Source organism: Otolemur garnettii, unplaced genomic scaffold, assembly GCF_000181295.1.
Source record: "Otolemur garnettii isolate 467f Iridium unplaced genomic scaffold, OtoGar3 scaffold00075, whole genome shotgun sequence".
In the NCBI taxonomy this organism is placed as follows: Eukaryota; Metazoa; Chordata; class Mammalia; order Primates; family Galagidae; genus Otolemur; species Otolemur garnettii.
The window spans coordinates 237,773-245,821 of NW_003852470.1; the positions used below are offsets into that span (position 1 = coordinate 237,773).

At 49.7% G+C, this 8,049-nt stretch overlaps 1 protein-coding gene across 1 annotated transcript in view; it reads left to right on the plus strand.

The window, feature by feature from the left end:
* Positions 1-3,205: 3,205 nt before the first annotated feature.
* CALY (calcyon neuron specific vesicular protein) overlaps positions 3,206-8,049 on the plus strand; it is a 10,586-nt gene continuing 5,742 nt past the window's right edge. Inside the window, exon 1 of the mRNA XM_003794044.2 lies at positions 3,206-3,281. The gene's annotated coding sequence lies outside the window, so the exon portion shown is untranslated. The remainder of the gene's footprint in view (positions 3,282-8,049) is intronic.

Below are 8,049 nucleotides of genomic sequence, written 5' to 3' on the forward strand. Positions count from 1 at the left end.
AAAACCATGAAACTGCTGAAAGAAAACCCAGAGGAGCAGCTCCTGGACATTGGTCTTAATAATTATTTTTTTATATAACACCCCAAGCACAAGCCACAAAGGCAAAAATAAACCTGTGGAATCACATCAAACTAAAGAGATTCTGCACAGCAAAAGGAAACAAAGTTTGAAAACGCAACCCATGAAATGGGATAAAATATTTGCAAACCATATATCTGATAAGGGGCTAACAGCCAAAGTATATAAGGAACTCACACAACTTTAAGCAAAACAAATAATCCAATTTGAAAAAGGACAAAGGACTTAAGCAGACATTTTTCCAAATAAGATATATGAATGACCAACAGATATATGGAAAAGTGCTTAACATCATTAATCATTAGAGAAATGTAAATCAAAATCATGAGATACCACCTCACACCTATTAGGATGCTATTATCAAAAACACAGTAGACAACAAATGTGGGTAAGAGGGTGGAAAGAAGGTGCAAATATAAATTGGCTGATTGTAAGAAATCAGAAATATGACTACCATACTAGCTAGCAACCCTATTTCTTAGATATCTGTACCCTCATGTTCACTGAAGTATTATTCACAATAGCCAAGAAGTGCCCATCAATGGAAGAATAGAGAAAGAAAATTTGGTATGTATACACAATGGAAAGCTATTCGGCCTTTAAAAGGAAGGAAATTCTGACACATGCCACAACACTGGTTAATCTTGAGGACATTATGCTAAGTGAAATGAGGTAGGCACAGAAGGACAGATATTGTGTGATCTCGCTTGCACGTGGAATCTGTGAACTCACAGAAGCAGAGTAGAAGGGCTGTTGCCCAGGGGCGGCTTGTGAGGTGGGGGGCAAGAGGAAATGGCAGATGTTGGTCAAGGAGTATCAACTTCAAGTTATAAGTTAAACAAGTTTTGGGGAATCTAATACACAGAACAGATGGTGATGGGTGTGTTAACTAATTTGATTGTAGTAATCATTATGCAATTATCATTAAATCACCACATTGTATATCTTGACTATACGTGGTCTCTGTCAATTAAATGTTTTAAATAAAGAAAAGAACTTGTATCTGGAATACATAAAGAACTCTTACAATTCAATAATAAAAATACAAACAACCCAAGTGAAAAACATTCATAATATTTGAACTGATATTTCACCAAAGAAGACAAACACATGGCTATTATAGCAGGAAAAGGTGCTCAAAATCATCATAGCAGGGTGAGGTGGATTTGGACCACAGTGGGGGGTCACTACAGTCAGGGCCAGGACAGTGTTATGACCTGAGTGGTATCCCCCTAAATTCATATGCTGAAGTCCTAACCCCACCATGTGTGACTATGGGGGTATATTGTTTGTTTTTTCAAAAGTAATCAAGTTAAATGAGAAAGGGTTTTTATTTTATTTTATTTTATTTTATTTTTTGAGACAAGAGTCTTACTATGTTGCCCCTAGTAGAGTGCTATGGAGTCACAGCTTACAGCAACTTCCAACTCTTGGGCTTAAGCAATTCTCTTGCCTCAGCCTCCCAAGTAGCTGGGACTACAGGCGCCCACCACAATGCCCAGCTATTTTTTTTTTTTTTTGCAGTTGTTTTAGCTGGCCTGGGCCGGGTTCAAACCCACCACCTTCAGTGTATGTGGCTGGCGCCGTAACCACTGTGATCGGCTCTCTGCGCCGAGCCAAGAGAGAGTTTTTAAAGAAGTAATTAAGGTAAAATGAGATAATTAGGGTGGGTCCTAATTCAACCTGACTGGTGTCCTCATAAGAGGAGATGAGGACAAAGATGTGTAAAGGGAAGACCCTGTGAGGACACAAGGAGAAGGTGGCCCCTGGCAAGCCAGATGCCTTGATCTCAGATTTCTGTTGTTTATTTTTTTTCAGTCTTTTATTCTCTCTGTTTTATTTATTTTTTTATTAAATCATAAACACATAGATCATGTATATATTAATGCATTTATGGGGTACAATGTGCTGATTTCATATAGAATTAGGAATGCTTACATCATACTGGTTAATATATACTTCATCTCATTTCTTTAATTATTGTGTTAAGACATTTATACTCTATACTAATAGATCGGACATGTACCCAGATTTCTGTTGCTTAAACCACCCCTTCTGTGGCAATTTGTTATGGCAGCCTAGGCTACCAGATGGCAATGGTGAGAAAAGACAATAACAAACGTGATGAAGTCGCGGAGAAAGCGAAACTCTCACACATTGCTGGCAGAAATGTAAAATGTTGCAGCCACTTTGGCAAAGACATTTTAGCATTTTTTAAAGTTAAACGTAAATGTACCATCCAGCTGGGCAATTCTACTCCTCAGCATCTGGCCAAAAGAAATGAAAGCTCACATTCACCAAAGACGTGAAGAGGGTTCACAGCAACATTATAAATAATAGACAAAACAGCGACAATTCAAATGGACCAGCAGACACGTGGTACATTCATAGACTGGATACTATCCAGAGAGAACCCTGACTCTGAGCACGTGTCCAGGTGTCCCGAAGACCCGGTGTCAGGCCGGCAGAGACCGCCAGAGCTCAGCACTCACTGGCTCGGCAAGGCCCCTTCGTTTGGGGGCCAGGACATCAGGCACCCAAGACAGGTAAGGCTGACCCCTAGGGAGGCGCAGGAGATTCATACCCTGACCCACGAGAAAGGAGTCAGAGCCACTGGGTGAGTTCTAACCCCAGCTGCCCAAAAGGAGTGGTGGTGAGGTGAAGCTGGAGCATGCAAACCAGGAGACCCTGCACCAGGGAGCAGCCAGGCCTCACAGGGCTGTCTGTCCCCCTGGGCAGTGAGGTGGTGTGAGTGTGTAAGGGTGCATGTGTATGAGATATACGTGGTTAGTGTGTATGAAGAGTGTATGTCACTTGTGCACGTGAGGTTAGTGTGTGAGGCGTGCATGTAAGAGGTATGTTAGAGGGTATGTGTTGGGGTGTCAGTGCAGGGAAGTGTGTCAGGGGTGTGTTGGGGTGTCAGAGGGATGTGTGTCAGGGGTGTGGGTGTGAGGCTGGTGGCCAAGGCAGGGGTCTGACAGCTGCTTCTACTGCGGAAGCTGGGGGAGGGGCTCGAGGCAGCGGGAGAGCTGCGGCCCCTCCTCCCCCCCGCGTCTCCATGGCAACTGCAGCCTCGGTCTGGATGCGCCCCTCCCCCGCCCCCCCTGGCTGCGAAGCGTCTGGAACCGCATCCTCCGCATCCACATCCGCATCCTTGTCCTCCCTCGGCCGCGTCCTGCAGCAGCTGCCCGTTGGAACCGCCTGTGAGACGTTTCCACATTTCTGCTTGGTGTGGGGGCGAGGGGCTCGAGTGCGTGCGTGAGTGAAGGTGTGCGGGAAGGGTGTGAGCTGAGTGCGCGGCGCCTGTACAAGAGCATTGCGGTGGCTCCAGGGCCGGTAAAGCCACAGCTGGCTTCTGCCACTGGGGTCTCCGACCCTGCTGACAGGAGGAGAGTTGTCCCCAGGCTGCCCAGGACGTCAGGGGGGCCCGGTGGCCTGGACGTTCAGGAGGGTTCTTGGATTCCGGCGTTGCGCAGACCTGAAGTGCTGCTCGGATTCCCTATCTTGGGCAGAAAGCAGCTGCAGGGGAGCTGCTGGGTGTGCTGGACATCGGCAGACCCTACCGTGGTGAATACAGCCCTTTCCCTGTGAGCTGGCTCTACCCCTTCAGGTCTGAGAAAGCCCGAGTAGGAGGTGGGCAGGGGTTCGGGACCCCAGATCCCCTTCACCTGTCTGCAACCGGGGACAGGATTGATAAGGGGGGCGCCGGGCCAGAGCACAGAGGAATCTTCACTTGCATCGCGGTGGGAGGCTTGGGTGGGGGGCTGCGTGACAGACAGAAGACGGCCAGGAGGCGGGTAGTGGGCGAGTCTGCGAAACCACCTGCCGCAGGCTCCGGATGCGAGGCCACAGGTGGCTAGGAGGCGGGAAGCTGGGAGCAGTTTCGCCCGGGGGTTCCTCTTGGCCCGGCAGAGCTGGGGTGAAATCCCGGTTCAGGGGCCCTTGATCCTGCGTCAAGCTGCGAGTGGTGGCAAGGGGTGGGCGGCCTGGGGCCGGGAGGCTCTAGGGGCCAGATAGGGACGCGGCGAACCTCAGCCATCCGCAGTTGCGCGCGCGCCCTGTGCTCATGCCCGGCACTCCTGAGCCCACGCCCGCGCACAAGAGCGCGCGCCTCTCTGCGTGACGCAGCATCGCAAGGTAGGGGGTGTGCGTACAAGCCAGCCTGTGACGTGACCTCAGGCTGAGCGCCGGAGAACCTGAGCTAAGGGTCTGCAGCCTCCACTGCATAAGGGTCTGCAGCCCCCACTGCGTCAGCATCCTGTGTCTCCAGCCTCCAGAGAGGGGGCGCGCACTGCCTCCCCCAGCCAGGAGTGCGTGGCGAGCGGGCAGCAGAGGACCCGCAGAAGACGGGAATGCGGCATGCGGGGGCGGAGAGAGCTCCCTAACTCCGCGGAGCTCTGAGTCTGTCGTGTGTGTGAGCCCAGCCAGCCTTCAGCGGGTGCCTGACCTCAAAGGAAAGGAGTGTTGGGGGCCACATACAGCGCCCCCCCACATTCTGCCTGAGGCACGGGCCTGGATCCTCTCTCTGGTCCTCGCGGAGACGCAGCTTCAGAGGCCTGTCTCTGTTGCCATAGAAACCCGGAATAACGTCAAATGGCCCTGAGCTCGGCTCTGCTCCTTGGAGTCGGAATTGGTTCCCGGCCGGGAGGAGGCGCTCCTCGGGGAGAGGGGCCTCCTGCGGGTGGGGGGAAAGCCTGTCTGCTGGCCCCAGTAAAAGAGACTGGCGGGTGTTCCCGAAGGGACAGACTCCCTCGCCCTCGCACGCTCCGGTCTGTGGAGAGCCAGGGTTTGCCTTGTGTTCCATGCGGACCCCCAACCCCACCTCCTGCTGGCACTTAACCCCACCCCCACCCCGGCTGTGCCGGGCCTGCGGTCACTACCCTCAAGTTTCTTTTGCGGCCCTGCTGCGCTTTTTGGTCTTCCACTGGGGCACTTTTCTGTCTGTCCTCCAAGAGCTCGGGTCTCTTCAATTTTCCCGCGCCACCCTTCCTTGGCGACCCGCCTGAAGAGGAGCCTCCTAGCCAGGCCTGGGCGGGAGGGCACATGCGACAGCAACGGAGGGGCCCAGGGCGCAGGGTCCCAGCACAGAGCTCGAGGAAAGAGCACAGGTGGGCTGGGGGCTGGGGGTCCAGGAGGGGCCGCCACCTGCTCTTCCTTTCCTTCCGCACCCCTACCGGGGAGCTTCCCTACCTGGCTCCGCCCACACGCACAGTTCCCCCACACACACTGCCACGCACTCACACTTCCACACACAGACATCCACACAAACACACCTTTCCCACCCTTTAGGTACACACACCCTCCCATCCCACCCCCACATACCCTTTTCTTCATAGAGATACTACCTACCTGTGTACTCACTTGGCAGCCTCTAGCGAGTCTTCTCTGGTGAAGACTGCACAATAATGGCTCTCCTCCCATTGGGTGGGGCTGCCCACACCTGGGACCCCCAATAGGGCCTAGGGGCTACAGGACAAGAAATTGATCCCCTAACTGGTTGGTGGTCACCTGGCCTTCCTAGAGCTGCTATCACCAGTTGCCACAACTGGGTGGCCTAAAACAACAGAAATTTATTCTTCCATAGTTCATAGTTAGGAGGCAACAAGTCCAAAATCATGGTGTTAGCAGGGCCCTTCTCCCTCCAAAGCCTGCAGGGAGCGTTCTTCCACCTTCCTCCAGTTTCCGGTGCCTCATTCTGATGTTTGCCCTGGCATTCTCCTGGACAGCAGTCACTGGCTTAGAGCCCAACCTAGTTCAGCATGATCTTGCCTTAATGTGACTGTATTTGCAAAAATCTTATTTCCAAGTAGGATTACATTCATATATACCAGGAACTAGGATTTGCACATATTTTGGGAGTGGGGGGACACCATCCAACCTACACAGACCTTTGTGGGTTGCAGATACCTTCTTGCAGTCTTGATTTCTGTTTTCATTCATTGAAGATTATGCTTTGATAAACAGACTTATTCAATTTTAATGTAGTCATTTTACCAATATTTCCTCTTATGATTAGTGCTTTTTTTTGCCCTACTGAAGAAATCTTTCCCTCCCTGAGACAAGAACAATCTGCTGTGTTATTTTTGAGATGCTTTATTAGATTTTTGTGTGTGATGTGAAGTTCGCCATTTTCAAGGTACACAGTGTTGAGAGGCTCTGCAGTGGCACCTCTGTTGCAGCTCAGGGTCCCTGTCTGTAGGTGTGTCACACAGGACTTTGTCTACCACACAGCAATCCTGACACTAAGCTTCACTGCTGTGCAACCAGCCCAGCACCAAGCAGACAAGACTCCTTGTTCTTGTTCTTTTCCTGTGCTTTCTCATCCCTCTGCCTTACATATAAAATGTCAGTGTTGGCTCAGCGCTGTGGCTCAAGCAGCTAAGGCACCAGCCACATACTCATGAGCTGGTGGGTTCGAATCAGCCCAAGCCCACCAAACAACAATGACAGCTGCAACCAAAAAATAGCTGGGCATTGTGGTGGGTGCCTATAATCCCAGTGACTAGGGAGGTGGAGGCAGGAGAATTGCTTAAGCCCAGGAGTTGGAGTTTGCTGTGAGCTATGATGCCACAAAACTCTACCCAGGATGACAACTTGAGGCTCTGTCTCAAAAAAAAAAAAAAAAAAAAAAAAGTCAGTGTTTATCAAGTTCATGAAAAAAATCTTTTGGGACTTGGATTAAGATTCATTCATTCTTTAGATAACATTTCTGAGGGAGGAGGCACATGTTTCAACGTGGAGATGCCCAAAATCCATGACATGCCGTTTCCTTTTATTTAGGGGACTTAAGCGCTTCTTTGGTCTTATCAATATGCTGCATGTCTTTCCACACTGGAGAGCTGCTCACCTCTTATTACGCCTGTTCCTGAGCATTGATATTTTGATACTGTTTTTCTTTTAAATATATATAGAAATAGAATTGATTTCTGAATACCTTAAATCTAGCAACCTTGCTGAACTCTTTTTTTTTTGTAGTTTTTGGCCAGGGCTGGGTTTGAACCTGCCACCTCTGGCATATGAGGCTGGCCCCTACTCCTTTGAGCCACAGGCACCGCCCTGAACTCACTTTTCTTTTTTGAGATAGAGTCTCACTTTCTTGCCCTCACTAGAGTGCTGTGGCATCACAGCTCACAGCAACTCAAACTCTTGGGCTCAAGTGATCCTCTTGTCTCAGCCTCCCAAGTAGCTGGGACTACAGGCACCTGCCACAACGCTAAGCTATTTTTTGTGGCAGTTGTCGTTGTTAGCTGGCCCAGGCCAGTTCGAATGCACCTGCCATGGTATATGTGGCCAGTGCCCTAACCACTGAGCTACAGGCACCAAACCTGAATGCACTTTTCAATCCATATACTTTATCTGTAGATCATTTGGATGTTCATGGGTAAATAAGGACCGTATTACTTAATCTGGTCTGTCCCTGTAGCTCATCTCTCTTCATTGCCTAAGACCTCCAGCACCAAGATTTATAGAGCTTTGTAGAGCAAGAACATTTTTTTTTAGAGTCTCACTCTATGGGCCAGACTAGAGTGCTGTGACATCCCAGCTCACAGCGACCTGGCACTCCTGGGCTCAAGTGATCCTGTTCCAGCCTCCCAAGTAGCTAGAACTACAGGTGTGAACAACCACTGCGCCTGGCCTCTTGGTTGCTTTTCTAATATTAAATCAAATTTCATTCCTACAGTACATCCAACCTGTCTATCATGCTGTACTTGTTTGCTCAAATTTCACTTGGAGTCTTTGCACTGTTGTTTGTGAGTGAGGTGGGCATGTGATTTCCTCTCTCCCATTGTCCTTGCCAGGTTGGGAAACTAAGGCTCTGCTGGCCTAATGAGCTGGTGAGTGTGCTCTTGTCCTTTTCTCTGGAAGAATGATGTTTGCATCATTTCCTCCTTAAATGATTGTTAGAATTCAGCGGTGATGCCGACTGGTCTTGGAGTTCTTTGTGAGAAGTTTTAATGACAGATTTAGTTT